Source organism: Camelus ferus, chromosome 27 (genome assembly GCF_009834535.1).
Source record: "Camelus ferus isolate YT-003-E chromosome 27, BCGSAC_Cfer_1.0, whole genome shotgun sequence".
NCBI lineage: Eukaryota > Metazoa > Chordata > Mammalia > Artiodactyla > Camelidae > Camelus > Camelus ferus.
This window is the reverse complement of record NC_045722.1, coordinates 1,565,213-1,585,992: the sequence shown is the minus strand read 5'-3', so window position 1 is coordinate 1,585,992 and position 20,780 is coordinate 1,565,213. Positions and strand designations below refer to the sequence as shown.

Here is a 20,780-nt window from a genome sequence, read left to right as displayed (position 1 = left end):
GGATGCTGACCTGAGGGGCAGGAGGGAGCCCAGGTGATGAAGATGTGGGGTCATCAGCTCAGAGACGGCACATGAAGATGAGGGAGGGCCACCGAGAGCAGACCCCTAAGCAAGGCCATGTGTGGTGGGGAAGAGGATGCAGAGCTGCGAGCGGCGGCGGGGCTGCGGTGTCCGGCAGCCAAGGCAAGAAAGCATGTCAGGAAGAGGAAGTGGTCTGCAGCATGAGGCCCTGTCCACAGACCCTGTGGGATGTGGAGTTAGAAGTGTCCACTAGATTTAGCAACAAAGGGGTCAGAGGTGGCCGTGAGAGACCAGCCTTGGGGGCCTGGAGGGGCCAAAGCCAGACTGAGGGAGCTGGGAGGTGAGGAAGTGGGAAACACTGTGCAGACACCCCTGGTTAAGAGGCTTGGCTGTGAAAGAAAGCCCAGGGTGGGGCAGTAGCTGGAAGGGGCCAGCAGGTCAAGAAAGGGATGTTTTCAAGACAGAAGAGGCAGCAGGCCCGGAGCCAGGAGAGAAGCCGAGGGCACGGCAGATAAGGAGCTGATGGGCTGAGCGGGTGTCTCGGAGGCGCAGGTCCAGGCTGGGCCAGGGAGCTCTGTGCTGGAGATGGGGACACCCCCCATCTGCCGGCTTGGGGTGAGGACTCAGAGTGTGAGTGCCACTGCTCAGGGGGGCTGGGTCTGAGGGCGCTGGGCCTGTGCTGGAGCCCGGGGGGTGCTGCCCGGCCCGCCTGCTCCCTCTCCCTGTGCACCCCCGCCGTCCTCCTCCACCCCCGCGGCCCCCACACCTGCCCACTGCCCCACCCCAGAGAGGAGAGGCAGTGTGAGAGGTCAGTCTCCTCGCGGCCCTTGCCGTCTCCGGCACTGGTCAGACCAGCGACCACGGGGAGGGGCAGCGAGAAAGCCCCCAAGGGGGCCGCTGCCCCAGATGAAATGGTGGGAACTGAGGTGGCAGCTGTGCGGGAGGCCGAGGACCCGCCCCCTGAGAGCCCGGGCAGAGCCGGAGCCCAGCGGGGCTGCCCGGCATGTGTGCGCGTGTTGGGTGGGCTGAGGGAGCGCAGTTTTGCTGCAGGGGGTTGGAGAAAAGCACCGAAGGACAGCAAAAGGGATTTCTCCACAGGCCCGCGAGGCCCGGGGCCTGAGGTGGGGCCAGTTTCCTCTGCAGGGAGCCCTCAGCTGACGAGTGAGTAATTAGGGACAATAACAGCAAGACGGACTGGTTTTTAATCTGTGCTTGACATCTGCCACGCACAATGTCACGGAATGACAATGTGGCAGAGCGGGTACCCAGACGGGTGGGTGTCCTCCTGGGCCAGCCTGTCGTGGAGCGCTCAGGGAGTCACCAATGGGCGTCCCCCATTGCCCCAGCAGGCAGGTGGCACACCTTCCCCCTGCCCGCCTCCCTCCCCTATTGTCCAGAATAAGGCCTCTCTCCTCCCACAGGTGCCACCAAGACACGGTGCCCAGTGGGATGAGACAAATACCCACGTGCCAGGGGCAGGGCCTGACCCGGGTCAGCAGGCCAGAGTCCAGTATGAAGCTGCCTTCTGGCTGTAACTGCTTCTGTGTTCACCTCCCATGGCCTGTCTCTTTGCCACCCAGGGGCCAGGTCCCCAAGTCCCATTGCTTCCTCTAGCAAAGAGCTGCTGTGGTTCGCATTTATTTCAGTCTTTTTCCTTTCTCAACATATGCTAGGGGAGAGGGGGCTGAGGTTGGGGGAAGGAAGAAGGGGGAGCCTCATTTAATTTTCATGAAAGTTCTACTGCCTTGGAGAAGGCTGTGCAGGGTGTGCACTGCTCAAAGGCTCTCTGGCAGGGATGGGAGGATGGGGCAGGGCGGGGGAGGCACTTGGGAACTGAAGCCCACTCTGGGTCCACCAGCCAAGCTGAAGCCCTGGCATGGGCTGTGTACGCAGAGGGGCGGTGTCTTTTTTTCAGATCATACGAACACCGTATGGGCTGGCTGAGTCCCTCAGAGTAGCTTTCCTGCACCTGTCTCCAGCCAGGGTGACCTCCAAGGACAGAGGCATGTGACGAGAACCTCCTGGCAATCTGGATCTGCTGCTCTGGTGACCCAGAGGAGAGCAGGGAATTGGAGGGTTTTGGTCTCACAGTTTCCTTGGAAGAGCAGGCGGCGAGGGGCGTGTAGAGTCAGGGTAGGACAGGCGTGGGCGAGGGGAGGGCCCAGGAGGACGGGATCCTGGGCAGGATAGGAGGGGGCGAGCTGATGACAGCCCTGGCTGGGCAGTTCCGGTGTGGCTCCCAGCCCCGCTCTGTCACTGCTCTCCTGGGAGACTCTTAGCAAGCCCCTGTGCCTCGGTTTCCCCATCTGACAAATGCAGAGGGAGGGAGGAGGTAGACGTGGATTCGGAGTCACAAGAGACGAATTTCTAGCTCTGCCACCCAGCCCCGGGGCCCGCAGCTTCAGCCGGGTCATTTGACGCGTCCCAGCTTCACTTCTTCCTCTGCTTAGCAGATGGCGGCTTGTCCTCGGCCTCCTGGCTGGCCACCCAGGCCTGGGCTTGGGTTCCCATCGCCCCCCTCTCCCTGCCCACCCGCCTCTCCTTCCTGGTGGGGGACCTGTCTCTCCTCTCGGGGGAAGGGGTTCCGTCTCCGTCAGCCCCCGGGGAGCACGAGGAACAGGAAAATTACAGCATCAGCGTGGAAACGACAGCTGGGGGCGTCTGGGTCACAGGGAGGGCGCCTTGTTCCTCTTTTTTTATTTTCAGTCGCTATTATCTAGGCAAGGAGGCCTGCGCTCATTAACCTGTATTGCCAGCGCGGACACTCTGCGAACCCGCTGGTGGGTCAGCCTGCCCCCTCCCTTCCCCTCCGCGCCCATCGCTTATTTATAGCCTTCCTTCCCTCTGGTGAATTAATTAACCTGCACTCACGGCCTTGGACCCTGGCTGTTGTGTTTAGTTGGTGTCCCTCTGAGGCCAGCGAGGAAGCGCATAGAGAGACTGAGATGAGCGGGAAGGTGGGGGTGCTGGCCTGGGCGGGCCCAGCCCCTGGACTCCAGCTCTGAGCCCTCCCCCAAACTGTCCCCACCCCCAGTGAGTGGGATTGAGGGGGGTCTCTGGTCCCCAAGCTTCACTCCTTGGAGGCTGGAGTGCATTGGGATTCTAAAAGCCAGTCAACCTGTCCCCATTTGCAGAGTTTGACAATAGATTAGGAGAAGAAAGTCCACAGTACATCTCTTACCTTCACCAGCGAAGCAAGGGCCCAAGACAAGGCTTCAAACTTTTCTGGGCCCAGAGAAGTACCCAGTGGAGTGCCAAACCAGATGGGGGCGGGGTACAGGGGGTTCCAGTGGGGGTGTAGAGAGGGGAGGGCCCCCCAAAGGGACCCCGAGAGCAAAGGTGGGGAGAAAGGCTGCACCAGGGAGCATAAGGGACTCCTTCAGGATGGACTGGTCAAGCCCAGCCTCCTATTTCACAGATGGGGAGACTGAGGGCCAGAGAGAGGCAGCAGCTTGCTCATTCACTCAGCCAGCCATCCAGTCCTTCCTTCAACCCGCATTCGTTCGGTTCCCAGTCGGTGGATGAGGGCCGCCCTGCTCTGGCCTGCAGTGCTCACGGTGCCATCTTCGTCTGTCTCCCAGTCTAACTGGGAGCCCTGCGCAGGGTCCACCAGGCCACCCCGGCCCGTGTGGCACGTTGCAGGGGTCAGTTATCATTCGGGGATTCCTTTGTCCCAGGTTACTGCAGGGGACAGGGCTACAACCAGAGCCACAACCATCTTCCCTGTCTCTCCAGCAGCTCTCCCAGGGCCACTCCACACATGCACAGATTATGCAGCAGCAGCATCCTGGCCCGGCCAAGGCAGCGTCCAGGCCTGTCCTCCACACGCTCACAGCCCCGTCCCCCCAGGTGGGCTCCCCTGCATCCCAGAGCTCCTTCCCCCATCCCGGCCACCCCCAAGGTCCAGGCTTCTGGACAAGGGCACACACAGGGGTGAGCCCCTCACAGGCTGAGGCCCTGGTCACCTCCGTCCAGATTTACAGCCACCTGACCTCAAAGCGGGTGGCTGACTGGGCGCTGGCCGCACAGGAGGGGCTGCTCTGGGCCGTCTCCCTTGGGAGGGGGGCATCAAGCCTCTTTCTGCCCCCAGCAATGCTGACTCCCAGAGGACGGGCTGGGAGGGCGAGGCTCAGGTCCCACCCATGAATTCCAGCGGCGTTTATTCTCCAGCCTGTACTGCGCCCGGCCCAGGATAGAGGTCAGCTCCCCAGAAGTGGCCTCCCAGAGCAGGCCTGCGGTCCAGCCCTCCGGGAATGGGGTCAGGAACCCCTTCTCTGCACCCTGAATGACCTTGCTGAGAATCGGTGATTAGTCCTCATCAGCCCCAGTGATAATATGAAAATCACTGCCATCGAAGCCGGCAGGCTGGTCTTGCTTTATGCCGCAGATTACGTGACTTGCTTAGAGGGAAATGCCCCGCCCTCTGGCCCCACTCCCACCCTGTCCGCCGCCTTGGGACCTTCCCTGGGCTGGGAGAGAACTTCACGCTCCAGACCCTGCTCTCTCCAGCTGTCCGGTCTCCCCTCAGCCCCCAAGGCTGAGGTCGAGTTCTCCAGGCAGTTTTGTGCCTAAAATCACCTCCTTATGCCTGCAATTTGCCATTTGCACCTTCCAAATAGAGTGCAACTGGCTAACTGCCATGGCAATTAGGCAATTGCAGGTGCAATTAGCATCTCTCGCAAAGCAGAGAGAGAGGGAGAGGAGACCGAGGGAAAGGGGAATCAGAGAGAGGAAACGCAGGCTCCCGCAAGGCCGACCAGGGAGGTGAGGGAGGAGCCCAGGGCACGGGGGTAGAGAGAAACAAGAGCGGGTGGACGGGGAGAGGGGCGAGGACGGCTAGAGAGAAGAAAGGGTGTGTGCCAAGGAAAGGAAGTGCACAAGCCGCAACCCCGGCCGGAGAAGAGCCGATGGCCAGGGGGTAAGAAGGAGCCTGCGCGGGGCCGGGAGGCGGAGGAGGAACCACGCGGACTGGCTGTGTCTGGGGGCTTCCGGGGCCGCTGAGCCTGGGTGAAGGACAGGGGTCTCCCTGAGCAGACAGAGGAGGAGGGGCGTCCTAGTAGTGTTCCAGCACAAGCCAAGGTCCCAGGGCGTGAGATCCCGAGTCCGGGGACTGCGAGAGGCCAGACGCAGCCCTGTCCAATAGCGCATCCTGCCATGAGGGACATGTTCCGTGTCTGCGCCATCGACGCGGTAGCCGCCAGCCACAGGTGGCTGACAGCGTGAGGTGTGGCCAGTGCACCTGAGGAGCTGGCTTCTTCGCCTTATTTAACTTCAGGTTAAAATGTAAAACAACACAGACTGCTGGAGGAGCGGGACGGGGGCGGTGAGGCTTGGATGCCAAGGTCAGTTCCCCACAGAAGCTTCCCTCCTCCCAGCCCAAGAGACTGGGGAGGTGGCACCGGGCGCCTGGATGGGGAGAACGGAGCAGGAACTGAGAAGAATGGGCAGAATGTGTTGGCTGTGGACTTGTTTGGTTAGGGTGCAGGCGGGCCACCAGGAGGAAGTGTGTCATGGACCACAGGAAGTCTGGGATCGAACCCCTACCTCTACCCCCACCCCAGGCCCTCGGCTCGGCACGGCCGTCGCCTGGCGTCCCAGTGCAGGAACGCAGCGTGGTCTGGGGGGAGGAGAAGGCTGGACATTCCCCCAGCCCCTCCAGCCCCGCGCTCCCCAGGCTCAGACCCAACCCAGGACCCCCCACCCACTTTTACAGCAAAAGGAGCTTTCAGGGAGCTAAGGCGGACTACCAGGGCGGCCACAGCCATCTTCACACACATTTGCACCCACTGTACACGTACGAGTCGCCCACTGTCACTGGGACACGCTCACACACGCACGGCACCCCCCCCCCGGCCCCGGCCAGAGTGTAGGGCAGCTGTTCTGTGCAGGCTGTCGGGGCTGAGGGTCACATCGGCACCGGCGACAGTCAAGCAGGACGCAGTCTGCAGGCAGGAGGGCGAGGGGCAGAGCCGGAGACCCGCGGCAGGGCCGCACTCCGAATCCAGTGGTCACCGGGTCCTTTTCGCCTCTGTGCCTTGGGGTGGGCAGGGCTGCAGCCTGCCAGGACTGTGAATGCCAGGCTGCCTTTGGGGAGGGCCGGGACCCCAATACTGCACGTGGCTTGCACCCTCTCTCCCTGCCTCCCACCTCAGCACACCCCACCCTGCTCCCTCCTCCGCTCTGCCTGCTCGGCTGTTCCCCCATCTCCACCTCCCTCCTTCCTCTCCCTAGTCCTTCTCCTCCGCTCACCATCTCTGGCCCCTCTCCTCCTGTGCTGGAATCAGACATTCCAACACACGTGATACTCCCGCCCAAGGACTGCCTCACGGGACTTCAGAACATTCTTTCCTTGCTGATCCTGGGCTGCCTGAGAAAGCCCTCGAGGCTGGGACCTGCGGTCGGTTGCCGACTGCAGCAGCAGGTGAGTAGGATCAGCTGGGGGAGGTGATGGCGGGCTTCGTAGGTGACGAAGGGTGAAGGCCCTCCGCCCAGTCCGTGTCTGAGGGTGCACGTGTGTGTGGGTGTGTTCCCCTTTCAGCAGCCCCTGGACCCAGCGTGCAGCGCCCTGGGGTGGGGGCTGGGAAGGCGTGCCCAGAGCACCTCGGCTGTGGTTGGGCTGCACTGGTTTTACTGGAAAGCAGAGCACGGTGGCTGAAACACAGTGTGACCACAGAGGTGCCCTCCAGCCCCGGACTCCTGTGTGGGAAGAGTGCTTTCCCCGCTCCTCCGCAGTGCTGGGGCAGGCCTGGCACAGGGGCCGGCCAGCCAGAGGGGGCCGGAGACGGCCAGAAGCCAGAGCCTCTGGTCTGTCTGTCTGTCTGCCCACCCTCTCACGGCTGGTGCTGCTCAAGCCCAGACCCCGCACCAGGATGCAGAGCGGGGAGGTGGCAGGTGGGGAGGACGAACATGCTTCACATAGTCAGCCCCAAACCCACCTGCCCTCAGAGCCAGCGGCGGGACTGCCCCCACCTCCCCAAACCTCATTCTCAAGCTACACATCCTCATTTGGTGGCTGTGTGTGTGCGTGCGCACACACGCACACACACACACACACACACACACACACACTGGCCAAGGCAGCCCTCTATATTGATTTCAACTTTACTTCACCTGTACAAATGTCAGTCACAAAAAGTAGAGCCCAGAGCTGCCCTTCCGAACCCCGTTAGGGTTCCCCTCGGGAAAATCCATCCATTGTTAGAGGCTGGGGTCGGGGCACCCAGGGCAGAGGAGACAACAGTCTGCTTCTGGAGAAAAGGAATTCACGAAAGGATTTTAGTTGGATCCCCAATCAGTTTCTCAGCGGAGAGGGGGTATCAGAGACCCGAACGCGGAGGCTATATGGCTGGGACTGAGCCTGAGGGCCCCCCTGCAGGCCTGGCCATGGGGACACCACGGTCCCATCAGCCAGCACGCCTGATGCCGCCCCGAGCCCCACTCGCCACTGTCCCTTGGAAATGAGACCGGCCAGCTGGCATCTCTGCCCAGTAGGGCCTCCCACACCTGCTTCTGTGCACACCTCACTTCAGATCCATGTCTCGTGTGGGAACACCTGGTCGGCTGAGCCGGGCCCATGGCTGCCCCTTGGTTGCAGAGGAGGCTGGAAAACCAGCATTTTTCTCCGAGGAGGCAGCACCCCAAGAACCTGGATTCCTAGACAGAAAGAGGGTGCTGCTAACCCAAGATTGACAGACAGCCTAGCACTCCAACCTGCCCAGGCCTCTGCACAGGCCACCCCCAGACCTGCTCTGCCAGCCGCCCACCCCACCTCTCCAGCCCTTCACCAAGGACCGAGCCCTGTTCCCACCCTCCACACACCCCCTCCTGGTTCCCAGCCCCATGCGATCTGCCCCAGAGGGCCCTGGGCCTTGGGGCAGGTTTCTGGGGCTCGCGGGGCCGGGGCATCCACAAACCGCAGGCTGTGCCCTTCCGGTGACATGTGGCTCAGGCTTGGGCTGAGATCTGTCTCCAGGACACCCCAGACTCAGAGAGGAACACAGGCCACCAAGCAACCTTCTTTAAGGAGGCTCCGAGAGGAGGCGCTGAGCGGCCGAAGGGCCCCGGGCAGAGCGCCTGCCCTGCTGGGCGCCAGCGCCGCACGGTTGAGCTCGCGTGGTCGAGCTCACACGGCCTGAGCCTTGCCGCCCGCCGGGCGCTGCACCAAGCTCTCAGCTCTTAGCATCCACGCCGTTCTGTAAGTCAGGAGCTGTTATCCCCATGTGGCAGATGCGGAAGCCGAGGCAGACAGAGGCTAAGCCCTCTCCTGGAGACGCCCAGCTACTGAGTGGCAGGAGCAGGGTCTGAGCCAGTCTGGCTCCAGGGCCCTTACCCATTTCGCTCTGTGGCCTCTCGGGTTGTTTATTGTCTCTGTGCCTCTGCTTCTCCCTCTGAAAAATGGGCCCCAAGGGGTCAGGGGCCGGAGGGTGGGGAGGAGCCGGCTCTCAGCCGGCGACGCTGGGGTTGGTGCACTCTCTGCTTTCTCTTGCCTGTGTGACCTTGGGCAGTTACTTGATGTCTCCGAGCCTTCGCTGCCTCTCGTTTCTTGTGCGTTTCTCCTTTCCTCCTACACGATGAGAGTCTAGAGCAGTGGTTTTCCTCCGGGGGCACTTTTGACACCCAGGAGATATTTGGCAATGTCAGGAGACATTTCTGGTTGTCAAAATGCAGGCGGGTGGGGAGGGGGAGAGGGCGGGTGCTACGGGCACCGAGTGGGAGGAGGCTGGGTTGCTGTCAGGCATCTTACGACACACACAGAACGGCCCCCACAACAAAAAATCTGGGCCAAACTGTCAGTGGTGTCAAGGCTGAGAAACCCAGGTTCAGAGAACACGTGGCTCTCTTGCCCTCACTAGCCTGACCCGTTGGGCCCCCTACCCCAGCACCCCTGAGCGTCCAAGCTAGAACCACCCACTTTCTCCCCCTCACAACCTCCCCATCCGTGGCCCCACCTTACCCCTTGGCGTGGCTCACGGTCCTTTCAGGAGTTCCCTCCACCCCCGGGCCTGTTTCCACCTGCTGTTCCCTGCACCGCCCCTTCTATCCATACAGCAACTTCTGTTCCTCCTGTAAAACTCAGATTACATATCACCTCCGGGAAGCCCTCCCGGCCTCACCCTCCAAGAGGACTAACGTAGTCAGCTGCTCCTCCACGCTGCTTCTGTGTCTTGAAAAACTCTTTGCTGTTGTACCGTCATCCTCCACTGTGCTTTTAGTTTACTTAAACAACCACGTTCTTCATCTGACCGTCGACTTCCTGAAAGCAGGGGCCGAGGTCGATCCATTTCCTTATTCTGAGCTGAGCGCAGTGCCTGGTACACTGTAAGAGCCCGGCAAAGGAGGCCGCTGGGCTGCTGGTCCCGCCCGGCCCCCGGGCTGGCCCCTGCCGGCTTTCCCACAGCAGAGTGGCTGGGAGGGTGGCTCACAGCCGGCCTCTGCTGTCACAGGATGAGTGACCTGGGGCAAGACGCTTCACCGCCCTCTGCCTCAGTTTCCTCTGCAAAACGGGGACAACGCTCCAACCTACCAGCGGTCGTCATGATGAAATGAACTACTACAAGCAGAGCGCTCAGGGCAGAGTCTGACACGGCAGGGGCCCAGCCTCAGCGCGTCCGACGCTCAGCCCGCTCCAGCCCGGCGGCCGTCCTGCCCGGGGGTCCTTGGGCTGCGCCCTCCTCCGTGGGCGTTTCTACGCAGGGTCCTTCCACTCCACTGCTGCCTACTTCCCGCCACCGGCGTCTTCCCGAACGTTCCAATGTGCCAGCCGCACCAGACTTCTGGCTGTGCTGCCCCCCACCCACGCTGTGGGCTCCTGCAGGCCCAGCCTCCCTACCCCCCCCCCAGCCGGCCCAAGCCCTTTCTCAGCCCCGCAGTGCCCAGCACAGAGCCAGCCTCTCAGACGCGCCCGGGAAGGCCTGGCTGGCTGCACACGCGACTGACGGGGCTTGTCAAGTGGGAGCCGAGGGCGGCAGGGAGGGGAGGAGAGGGGGCGGCGGGGGGGGGGGCCTCTCCAGGAGGCTCAGGGGCTGTTTCCAGGGATCGGCCTTGACAGGCTGGAGAGAGGCTGAGCTGCCCCTTGTCCTCTGCACTTTAAAAGGCCAGCGCCCCTCCCAGAATCTTTCCCTGGAGACCTGCTGAAATAATACATTAGACCTGCCAAGCCCAGTCGCTTCCGTCTGTCAGGCTCCCTGCAAATAGCACTTCTTAGCAGAGCTCAGCGAAAATGCGGTTCCAAACAGCATGGGGGCAATCATGCATCAATCGAAGAAAAACATTTCCCCTTCCCTTCCGCCAGCCCCCGTAATTGCATTTTAAACCCGCTCCCGTGTTTCTGGGAGAGACACCACGTACCTGTTGCTTTTCAACTCAGAGCTGAGGGACGCGGCAACACGAGGCTAAACACAGCAAAGTTATTTTGATTTATTTCCTAACGTCGGAGTTTGGAGCTTGCTGCGGGGACTCAGCCGCGAGAAGACGAGCTGATGAAAATGTATTTTTCCCTGTCGTTACTCTTTTAAATAGACGGCTGTTTTGTTCTTCCTTTTTGCCACTTTGCTGTGCTAGACTGAGCTTCCTGGCGCCCGGACGCGCCTGCGCTCTGCTCCTCGGCTCCCGTCCCCGCCGCTTCCTCCCCGTTGCAGGGCTGCCTTGGGGACCAGCCGTGCCCTTTGCAGGGGCCATTTTTAACGTGGAGCCCCTCCGGGGGTGGAGGGGGGTGTCCCCGAGGGAGTCAGGTGGGGACCAAGGGGCGGGGAGAGAGCAGGGAGGCTTTTATTTTAACTCGAGTTTACCTGATTTACACTGTTGTGTGAGTTTCTGTGCACAGCAGAGTGATTCAGCTTTATGTATATACCCTTTTTCAAGAGCAGGTAGGTTTGAAGATAAACATGGACGGTTGCCACCATTGGCCATTGGCCAAACCAAACTGGCCAGTGAGTGTATCATCAGGGAAGCCTGGCTTTGACTCCTGACTCCACCGCTTCCCAGCTGGGAGGTGGCCTGGAGAGTGATGTTAAGCACAACCTGCCTCCCTGCCCTGTCAGGTCTGGGTCTCGGGGCCCAACACCACAAGCGGAGGAGCTCAGAGCCCTCCTCTGAACCCGGGCCGACTCCCGGCTGCTCGCTGCTGGCCCAGGGTCCGGGCCCTCTGCCTCCGGTTGCCAACAGCCTCGGCCCCTCCGCAGGCCACATGGCAGACCTGGCCACAGGTGATGCGGCGTTTGGGGGTTGTCCCGGCGCGTCCTGTCCTGCCCTCTCACCGGCCGCCTCTCTCCTCCCTGCGCCCAATCCCCTCCCTCCCCGCCAGGTGCTGTCTCCCTGCAAAGGGCCTCCCTCCTCCCCCAGAGACTCAGCCACATGCTTTTCTCAGCAGAGATGGTTCTCTTCCTTAGAGGAATCCCAGTACCAGCTGTAAGGTTGTTTTCCAATTTGAGAACGAAACGAATTAATTAGCGTGTAGACGTGCCTAGCCCAGGACCCTGCCCTTGCAGGGTTCTGTGTCGGGGGCAGTTCTCAGTGAGAACCCAGGAGCCCTGCTCTGCCTGGGAACACGCCCCCCAGGGAACGCTGGCCCCCCAGTCCTCGACACCCCAACACTGGCTGCAGCCACTCCCTTCTCTCCATGCCTCACGTGTCTCCCTCCCCACTTTGCAGGCCCCGCCCGAGAGGAAGCCGTCCTGGGGCACCTTGGGCCCCCCAAGCACTGGAAAGTAGGGTCCACGGTGGACACCCATGTGGCTCCTAAGGCTGAAGCCGAGGACAGTTCCTTCCCTGGGAGGCAGCTGGAAAGAGCACTGTTCTGGGAGTCAGTCCAGCTCTGCCACCTCCTACAGGTGTGGCCTTGCGGGGGCCCGCTGCACCCCTGGAGCTCAGGTCTCCTCCCCGGGTCAGCATCTACGCTGAGTGGAACCCCAACGCCTGCCTAACGCAAACGTTTCCTGGCATCTCCGCTCCTCTCACAAGGCAAAGCTGGGGCCTCTGTCAACCCCAACATTTCCCAGTGGAGAGGGCATGTGACCTCCCTTTGCGGGTGGGGACAGTCGAGGCCTGACAGGCCGAGTGGCACCAGTGCCCTCAGACACTGAATGGGAGACCCTGAGCTCCCCCCGCACACCCGCGCTGACGGAGCTGCTAGCCAGCGGGCTCTCAAGGGCCGGCCCAGCAGGTTGCCACGGAGACACCAGCGCGCTCCCGCGCCTGCGGCCCCCTCCCCGGGGCCTGAGCAGCAGCGCCGTGGGTGGGGCTGCCCTGCCGCCTGCATCCTGTAAGCTGCGTGAGCTTGGGCACGCTGCCCATCCTCTCCTGCACCTCAGCTCCCCGCCTGGAGAGCGCGGACCCCTCGTAGGGCCGTGGTGACAGTTGAATTAAGTCATCTCTAGGCCCTCACGTGAGAAGAGCTCGGTGAACGTAAGCTACGGCCAGACAGGCCTAGTCTCTCTGGGGCCCGGAGAGGGCAAGGACTCAGGGCAAGAAGCCCGGGGTCCTGGCTGTCACTTAGGTCCCCTTCCAGGAAGTGGTCCCCGAGCCCTCGGGCTCACCCAGGCGCCTCCTCTCTCTGGCAGGGCGGGCACTTCATGGGGGCCGACAGCCTCTCCCTGACTAGCTGTTTCTCGGTTTCCTGGTCTTGACCAGCCTCTCATCTGACACCGCAGAGATCAGGGCAGGCTCCCCTGCCCGCGTCCTGGCCAGACAGCTGGCACACCCTCCCTGGACGGTCAGGAGCTGACCCGACACAGGGGTGCAGAAGCCATCTGCAGACAAGCCAGGAAGTGACACTCATGCGGTCACAGATCCTGACCCAAGTGACCCGCGTGTGAAAAGCAAGGGACCAGTGGCTGCTAGCTCCTCAGGTCGGCCTGCGTGCCCTAGGCTTTCTTGCCTTATTCGAGCCTCACAACCGTATTTTCCAGGCAAGGAAACAGGCTCAGAGCAGCTGAGTAACTTGCCCAACGCCACACAGCAAGTTGCAGAGCAGGGTCTTCTAGAACCTGGGCCTGCCTGGCCCACCGTCAGGGATCTGAGCTGCCTTCATGCATGGAGAAAGAGAAGCCAAGGGGGTCAAAGGCCAGGAGCCAGGGGCAGCTCTGCCGCTGCCCAGAAGCCTCCGCCGCTGCTCCCTGGCCTGCCAGGGCCCCCGGGACATGACTGGGGTGATTTACCTTCCTAGCAGATCAGGACACTGGGGGACGCCTTCTGAGAAAGGCGTGGGTAGCCGTTTCCAGCTGCCTCTCCTGGGGAAAGCTGGATAGGAGCAGGTGTCCATGGCCCCCACTTCTAAAGGCTTCTGGGGACTAAGGTCGAGGTCTGACTCCAGCTGGGCCTGAGTCTCTTGCCTCTGAGAAAAACTGCCCGGGTGAAAAGGGCAGCCCTGGAACTTGGCCAGCCTGTCTCTGCCCCTGCCCCACCCAGCTCCTCACCCCCTCGCCCTCTTCCCGGATCCTTGAGGAGGGCAGGGGAGTGGGGGAAGTCCTCGGGGCTGTTCTCTGATTGGCGTTCTAGCCAACTGGTCCCCACCGAGAGGAAAGTGGCTTCCTCACGGCCTCGGAGCAAGCAGCTTCAGTTCAGTCCCCTGTCGAGGGAGGCCAGTGAGCTGTGGAAATGACGAAGCTGCTCCCTTGTGACCATGTGGCCACCTGGCACGCCGGCCGCCATGGGAGAGCAAAGCCAGTGGGACCATGGAGAACTTCCAGAGCAGGGGAACGAGAGGCCCAAGAGGAGAGGCTGACTGCAGGGCGCGAGGGGCCCGGCTCGGTGAGCGAGCGCCACGCAGACCACAAGTGCAGAGTGAGGAAGGTGACCGGCGTGGGTGCCTCCCGGAACCCACAGCCTAGGCCCGGGCGGGTGGGCAGTTGTCTGTGTGGTATGGTTTTGAGAGGTTTCAGGAATTTGATTTCAGTTTTTGAAAGGAGCTCAAGTGAAGTGCGGACAGGGGCCCGGGGATGCGCTGCAGGGAAGTCCTGGCTGAGCTGGCGCCCGCGGCTTGGGCTCTGGTCCGGCCGGCCCTTGCTTGCGGAGTGGCAGCATGCCTCTGCCAGGCTTCTCTGGCTCCTTCACCTGTCAAGCGCACACAGTAATCCCACTGCACCAGCCTCCCAAGGGGACGGCAGACGCTCCGGCGCACAGAAACAGTCAGGCAGTCAGGAGCCCCACGGGCAGCAGAGGCTGCTGCTCTCAAACACTCGAGGCCGGACGAGTCTGGCCTCGGGGACGGGACCAGGGCTTGTCCCTGCAGGGGAAGGTGTTCTACCAGCGAGGCCATGCTAACAGCCCGCGTGGACGGAGCGCTGCTGGGGGCCAGGGAGAGCCAAGAGGGTCGCTTCACTCTGTGTGCTCTTTGTGACCCTTCAGGGACGGCCTTCCTTCCATCCCTTTTCAGATGAACCCTCGGGGACCTGGAGAGGTGGCAGGGCTTGCTGACAGGGTCGCCCAGGTGGTGGTGAGTGCAGGAACAGGAACTTCACCGAGGCCGTGCTGCTCCTGAGGCCACCGCCCCCCGTGACATTACGGCTCTGAGGGGGAGGCGTGCATACCAGCCAGAGAACAGGATCTGGGTGCTGAGGACCAGGCCTGGAGACCAGTGCAGGGAGGTGACTCGAGTTCCCGTCAGGCGCAGGGAAGAGCGGTCGCAGCACCACCTGTGCCTCGTGGCTCGAGCGAGGAGTGGCTGGCACCTCACACCCGCACCTACGGCAGTGCCGGCAGTCACGGTTATCACACCAGGGCCCCGGCCGCTGAAGTGGCTGGGGGACCGCTGCCCAGGGAGGGCGGCACCTCTGCTGGCCAGGGCACTGGGACCACCAGAGACCGCTTCAGGGTCCCGGAGAGGCACCTGCCGGGGGGTGGGGGGTGCCCCACAACCTTCGTGGTCAGGAGCCGACGGCCTCCCCGCACAGCGCCCGCGACCTGCTTCCACGCTCTCTGGGAGTTTGCGGGCGGCGCTTACGGCCCAGGCCTGCTCCATGTGTGGTGGCCCCCCACTCGCACCTTTCCAAGCCCTGCTTCCAGGGAGTGCAGCCCCAACAGAGGTGCTGGGTGTGGGGCGGGGGCTGGAGAAGGGGGCGTGGTGGTGGCAGAGGGGCGGGCTGACACTGAAGCCAGCCCCGGGTGACGGGAACTTCTGCTTGGTTTAAAGGAATCTTGACAGCCTTGGCCTGAGCAGATGAGATGGGAGGGGAGGTAGGGACTTAAACTGCCAGCAGGAGCAACGGCTGAAGCAAAGGTGGAAAGATGGGAGTGAGGCGGGACGATGGAGGAACGCGCTTGGCCTAAAGGGTCGAAGGGCAGTGGCAGAACTGGGAAGTTCCAGAAATCAAGGGGGAACTCAGGCTCGCCGTGGGAGGCAGTGCGGAGGCCTGGCGGCCCTGGGGCGGGTGGGGGTGAGAGGAGCGGCTCCATCCATCCCGCCTCTGTGACTGCTCTCTGATTGCAGCGTAAGGGGGGCCTGGAGGGGAGGCAGAGGCTCCCCCGAGCCTGCTGCAGGCCACGGAGGCAGCCATGTGACCCCCTGCGCCCCCCACCTGGTGTGGCTTTCACGGCCTGCCTTTCAGCAGAAGACAGCCACCACATGCAGCTCCACCCAAGGTCACCCCCACAGCGACCCCAAGCGAAGGGGGCCTAGCACGGACAGAGGCACATGCAAATGAGCACGGAAAAAGTGACAAGGGCACCTGGGGGGCAGTTTCCTTTCCCAGGCCCCGGGGGCGAGGTGGGTGGTGGGAAGCTAGCAGGGCTGGGGTGATTCTGAACCCGGCCGAGTTCAGCCTCTCACGTCACGCACCCAGGGAAGCAAAGGGTCTGCCTTCAGGGCCTGCAACCGGGCTCTGGGTGTCCCTCCCACGCAGCGGATGACCTGGGCAAGCTCCCTCTCTCTGGCCCCATTCCCTCAAATCCTGTAGAGAAATGGAGGGAAGCCTCCGCAGGCCCCCCGATGCACTGGATGGACTGTCTCCTCTGACCCTGGGGACCTGCCATTTCCACAGGAGGGTCATGAACTCGAATGCCCGCAGGCCCCAGCAGGGGACGGAGGGCACGCAGGACAGTGGGCACGAGGCCACCTGATACGGAGGCCGAGCCTGGCCGAGCCTGGTGTCTCCGGCTCTAAAGGCCCGAGTGGGTTGAGCAGACAGACCCCCAGCAGGAATCCCCTCGAGGCCGCGGCAGAGGCCCCAACTTCCACACTTGGGAGGTTCTGAGGCAAACCTGGCAGGCTTTGAAAGAGGAAAAAGTGAGCAGGCAGGACACTTTCCCCTGGGCTTGCCTCCCCCGGAGGCCACTGGGCCTTCTCCCGGGCTGCTGGGTCCTCCACCTCCCCCACCCCACCCCCAGACTGCACCTCGGTCTCCTCTCCACTCTGAGCCGGGCCACCTGCCTTCAGAGCCCACGCCTCTCTGTGCCTCAGCTTCCTCATCTGTGAAATGGGGCTGACGGGCCTTCCTCCTCTCGGGCAGCTACAAGAAGAAATCAGTTAATTCACGGAAAGCAGCCAGATGGTACCCAAACAGGACCCGGTGATGTGGTAGGTCGGCGACTGCCATTCAGACAGGCCCTGGGGAACGCTCACCCTGAGCAGCCTTTCTTCTCCCAGGGGTCTCTGCAGGCAGGTTGGGTATAAGCCCGTGGCAGCCAAGGAGGGACCCAAATTAATTGAAAGAGGAAGGAGGTGGTCCAGGAGATGGTTTTGTGACCCCCAGGACGGCATCCTGCTGCCCGAGAGCTAGCCTGCTGGCCTACTTCTTCAGCTGGCGCCTCCTCGGCCAGGGCTGTGACCCCTAGAAGCCCCCACTCCCCAGGAAGCAGGCGCTTTGGAGCTGGGAGGACTCAGCCCGTGGCAGTGAGCCACCTCCCTGCCCTCAGCTCAGAGACAAGATCTTGCTGCTCTCACGTCCCAGACGGGAAAACTGAGGCTCAGAACAGGTGTGCGACTTGTCCAGTGCCACTCGGCCGAGTTGCTGGCTCAGGAGAGCAGGTCTCCCGACACCTTCCACCACACCTAACAGGCTGAACAGCTCTGGGCTCAGTGCCTCATCTGCAGAATGGGAGGGGAGGGCAAGGATTCGAAAAGGCTCACCCAGGTTTCCCACTCGGCCCTCCCTCCCGGCGTCACCCTTAAGCCTGACAGGGGCTGTTCTGAGCAGTCGCCAAAGCTGTGACCCTGTGAGGGCAGTGTCTGTGGCAGGGGCCACAGGGCTGTGGGGGGAGGGCTGGGGGCCTTCTGCTATGACATCCAAACAGTCTGAGTCCTCCAGGTCAGGTCAGAGGCTGGATTTAAAGACCCAGACGATGACGGAGCAGGCCTGGTGGAGAGCTGAGATATCACCAGCCAGAGGAGTTGGCGCTCCTCAGGGGAGGAGGCCAGATGACAGAGCAAAGACCGCAGGAACCGAAACTCCACCCTGTGTGGGCAGGGCCTGGGGGGCTGGGTGGGAACCTTCCCAGGCGGGGAGCCCAGACCCCAGGCCACATCCCTTGACCCCATGACTCCGCAAAGGGAGGGCTGTGGCCTGAGTCCCCTCCCAGTGTGTCTTCCTCTCCGCAGCTGTGCCGAGAGCTCATTTGATCTGGTAACTGGAGCAAACTGAGTGTCTTTAGAATTGACTGCACAGACCTGCTGTAAAGGGTCAAAAGGTACAGAAAGATGTGGCATGAAACCCAAGGCCCCCCCCCAGTCCTCTCCACCCGCTCCCCTCCTCGAGGACTCGGCCTTGCCGGGTTCTCTAGCGCCTGCCACGCGCCGCGTGCACTGTGAACACGCGCGCGCGCACGCTCTCGCACGCGTGTGCCTTTCCTCTGGTTTCGCCCAAGTAGTAGCCGATCAGTACGTCTCGGAGCCCTCCCCTAACAGGCGCACGTGGAGGCCGCCTTTTATTTTTTTGGCACTGGTTTAAAAGCCTAGTAATTCGTTCTTCCGTGGGCTTCCGTGGGTGGCCCAGCCCACCCGGAGGGCGCCGGCTCCAAGCGGCGGGGCTTTGGCCCTGCGGGCGCTGGTTCTGGTCCGTGTGGAGCTCCGCCGTGCGGACCCGCTGCTTCCGCGACGCGCCCTGCAGAAAGCGAATGCGCCCTGCAGAGGGGCCGGGCCCTGCTGACCAGCGCTGAGCTGATGCCCTTTCTTCTCCTTTTACAAGCGACCGCGAGGCGCAGCTGGGCGCACACACCGCGTGTCTCCCAGCGGGATGCCGGCGGAGCTGGGTTCGCTGGGTGGGGGGCGGAGCGTGTGCAGCGGTGACAGGGGCGCCACTGTCCTCCCCAGAGGCGGCCCGGGCCCCCGTTCCCGCCCGTGCAGCCGGGAACCCTGCAGGCGCTTTGATCCTCCCCACCTGAAGGCTGAAGGAGGGGCTCTCCTTGAAGCTGGCGTTTGCATTGCCCTTACGAGGAAGACTACTTTCCACGTCTTTGAGAGCCATTTGTGTAGCCTTTCAAACCTGTCTTCTCATCCTGGGCCGGTCTCTAGAACTGCGGCCTTAGTGTCTTCTCACCGTCCCTTAAGGACATCAGCTGTATCTCTGCGACACGAGCTGCAGCTTCGTTTCTCAGTTGACCTTTGTTGCTATGCTTGGGGTCACCCACTGCTTCTCCGTCTTGTCCCCCTTGGAAGTTCAAAGGCCTTTGGGGTGGAGCACAACCCCAGCCCCTAATCCCCGGAGTAGCTCTGGGCTGGGGGCCTGGGGCCCCGCTCCTGTTCCCATCTGTGCAATGAGTGGGGGGCTTCACGGATCTCTGAAATCCCTCTTGGTTGTGCCAGCCTGAGACAGAGGTCTAAGCTTGGAGCGCTCAGGTCTGGACAAGGGGCTCTGAGAGCTGAGAGAGGGGCAGGAATGGGCTGGAACAGGACAGGGACTGGAGAGAGCAAGCTGAGGACAGGCAGCTGACTTCAGAGTGGCCGCAGGCTGGCTTGCGACGTCTCCTCTTCCCAGGGTGCAGGGAGCAGGGCGCCCAGAGCACCCAGCCAAGGTCCACTTTGGCTGAGGGTCTGGGCTGTAACCACGGAGGCCTCCGCCATCCCTGGGCTTGAGAGCTGGGCTGGGATGGTGCGGCTGAGCCCAGGCCCTGGCGTCATCCTGCAAGAGGGAGGCCGAGGCCCAGACGCCCAAGGGATTAAGCCTGAGGCCACCAACCCAAGAGGGGCAGTGGCGCCACGTGAGTCCAGGGTTCCCGGGTCTTGGCATCCTGTTCTGCACCGGGGCTGGGTCCCTGGAAGGCCCCAGAAGAAAGGCAGCGTGCCTGCCTCGGTAGGCAGAGCTCGTGGTTACAGAGCTCCCCCACCCCGTGTCCCCCAGCGCGCTCACCTCGCCCTCCCCAGCACGTCCCCGGGGGCTCCGCGGTATTGCTCTCTGACAGATGAGGAAGCGGAGCTCGGAGACACAGACACACCCAGGAGAAGCGGGCAGGCCCAGGAGGAAACGGCAGCTATTGCTCAACAGAGAAGACCATCTGAGCCCCGGGGCCCACACTCACGTGCTGCTGGGGACGCAGGCCCCTCGCAGGCTGAGCGCCCGGGCCCAGGCCTTCCTTCCCAGGCTGGTCCCCGGGTGTCCCTGAACAAACTCTGAGAACAGCGCTGTCTTCCTTGTCCCCGCGCCTGGCCTAGGGCCTGGCCCCTGCTGCTTTGTAACCTCTGTCCCGTGAATCAGAGAAAACTTGTCAAGCCCAGGAATCGGGGAGGGGGACAGGGCTCTGCAGAAAGGGGCAGTACTTGGCTGGGGACTTGAGGCGGCCCCTTGGACAACCTTTCCTTCTGACACTGGCTGTCAAGGAAGGAGCTGGGCCAGATCAGGCACGTGGTCCTTGGTGGATCAGAGCAGCGACATATCCTGGAAGTGAGGCCCCCCAGCCCAGAGCACTCCTGGTCCACCGGCACTCTGCTCGGTTGATCTGGGAGGTCCTGTTGAACTCTGTCTCCAGTCACCCAGCACACACTTGTAGGTGTTTGCTGAATGAACGAGTGAGTGTAAGTGACACCACTCTGAAATTGCTTGCTGTGACCCAGGGCCTCTCTGATAACAGGTGACGAGGGGGTGAGCAGGTTGCTCCCTCTGTGAGGGGGCCCAATGGTCTAGAGAGGGGAGGACGGCTCGGCCAGGAAGATGAACTGCTCTGCCAGGGGCCATATCTGAACAGCCTATAAGGATTGCAATCCTGTTTATGGATGCCCTTCCCCAGAGCAAACCTACCCTGCGGCAGTGTCACCCACAGAGGCCTCCTGAGCAGGACCGTTTACACGTCCCGCTCCAGGGAGGAGGCCGGGCTCTGCAGAGGGTGGGGAGTGGAGGGGGGTGGGCAGAAGGGCAGCCCCCGGCCCCTCCTTCCCCAGCTCCCGGCCTCGGTGCCTGAGCAGGTGTCCTGCTTTGCAAAGCCAGCAGCCCCCTGCTTATGTCTACCAGGTTACTTGGCAGGGCAGGCGTCCTCACCTGGCTGAACCCTCCACAACTGCTACCTGGAGGAGCTGGGTGGACAGAGCCGGCTTTACCCCTGCGGGGGAAGAGGCAGGCCTCCGCTCGCACATCTGGTCCTGGCTGTTGACAGGCCACCGTGGCTGCTGGGAGTCCGTCATCTCACAGCTGCTGGGGAAGGGAGGCTAGAAGAGGGTAAATGCAATGGGCTGGGCAGCAGCTGGAGGCAGAGAGCCCGAGGCACTGGCCTGGAAGCCCGGCCTCGGGAGCCACACAGCACTGGTGCGACCCCGGCTCTGCTGCTTCCGGGCTGAGTGGCCTTGGGCACATGGCTCAGCCTCTGGGGCTCAGTTTCTTCATGTAAAATGGAAAAAGAAT

The 20,780-nt window shown here is 62.5% G+C and overlaps 2 long non-coding RNA genes across 11 annotated transcripts; one reads left to right on the top strand and one right to left on the bottom strand.

Moving 5' to 3' along the window:
- Positions 1-291: 291 nt before the first annotated feature.
- On the top strand, positions 292-5,169 carry LOC116660203. Its single transcript, XR_004315610.1, has 3 exons — positions 292-1,182; positions 1,937-2,801; positions 3,757-5,169. It is a non-coding gene; the product is annotated as an uncharacterized LOC116660203 (long non-coding RNA).
- Positions 5,170-7,106: 1,937 nt separating this feature from the next.
- On the bottom strand, positions 7,107-10,635 carry LOC116660202. 10 transcript variants are annotated; one of them, XR_004315602.1, is made up of 3 exons: positions 10,369-10,635; positions 7,541-9,337; positions 7,107-7,268 (listed from the first exon to the last, which is right to left on the bottom strand). It is a non-coding gene; the product is annotated as an uncharacterized LOC116660202 (long non-coding RNA). The 10 variants fall into 10 exon arrangements; XR_004315605.1 differs by having other exon boundaries at positions 7,541-9,274; XR_004315609.1 differs by lacking the exon at positions 10,369-10,635 and having other exon boundaries at positions 7,541-7,674; positions 7,935-10,362.
- Positions 10,636-20,780: the final 10,145 nt, after the last annotated feature.